We start from the raw sequence: 1,141 nt of genomic DNA, 5'->3' as shown, positions 1-1,141 counted from the left end.
CAGCCCTCAGAAGGAACCAGCTCTACTGGTACAGTAGCCCAAGCAGACTAATACCCACGGCAGCCCAACACAGCTGAAAGCAGGCTGCCTCCCCACCTGACTCCTTTCTATGATCTTTACTGAGCTGGGTAAAGAGTCAGACCACAACAATGGTTTTGGCCACAATGACCTGGGCCTCAAGAGCCTTGGCTCTCACCTGGGATGGAAGCACCTCAGGCTCCCCATGGCCACCTGCAGCCTGGACCCCAGGAAGAAGCTGGCTGAAGGCTGTGACTTCACCGTGGGGCGTGGAGTTCAGGAGGGCGAGCATTGTGCCCAAGCTTCAGGGATTCAGCAGGAAACAAGGAGTTAACAACTGCTCTGCAAACTACCCAAACAGAGCATGCTAAGGTTTCTGTGGCTTGTCCTCTAGTCTAGTGCCTCCCCGCTGTCTGTTGGGGTCTCCACTGCAGAGGAACCCTCACTCTGAAATGTGTGGAGATGACCTGTGGGCATTCATTAGGGCTGTATCCAATCATACAGTGCAACCCAATGCCTAGCCCAGTGCCTGCCTCACAGTAAGTGCTCAGCGTTTGTTTATTAGATGGATGGATGGATGGATGGATAGATGGATGGATGGATGGATGGATGTACAAGAAGATACTTTGGGCTAAACTTTCTGTGGTACATGAGTTAAAAAACAACAACTGTGAAGTCATTACCTCGAGGAGCTTCTAGAAACTGAGCCAGTCTCTGAGTCTCCGTAGATTTCTGTTCTTGCCATGTGGACTCTGAGTTCTTGCTCATTCTCTCTGGGCTGAAAGTTTCCCAAGTGCCAACCACCACAGCAAGGCTTCCAAATTCCCTTCCATTAGTGCTCCCTCCTGGCAGCTCTTTACAACAGCTTCACATAAAGAGGGTTTAAACAGCCTCTGGCAAGTCTCCCTGGAAGTCACAACCAGCACCCCCCACCTCCAAATCTACCAAAAGCTTCAGACAAAACTCAGAGAGGAAACTCTGTATGTTAAAATGGATCTCTTTTCCTGATGCTTCAACAGTTTCTTCTCTCTAGAAAGCATAAATTCATCTTGAAACAACTGTCCCAGGGATGATACATAAAAATTTTAAAAAAAGCAAAACAAAACCTTAAGGCCTATGTTGC

Source organism: Hipposideros armiger, unplaced genomic scaffold (assembly GCF_001890085.2).
Source record: "Hipposideros armiger isolate ML-2016 unplaced genomic scaffold, ASM189008v1 scaffold_1340, whole genome shotgun sequence".
NCBI classification, from domain to species: Eukaryota; Metazoa; Chordata; class Mammalia; order Chiroptera; family Hipposideridae; genus Hipposideros; species Hipposideros armiger.
Note: the sequence above shows the minus strand (reverse complement) of the source record.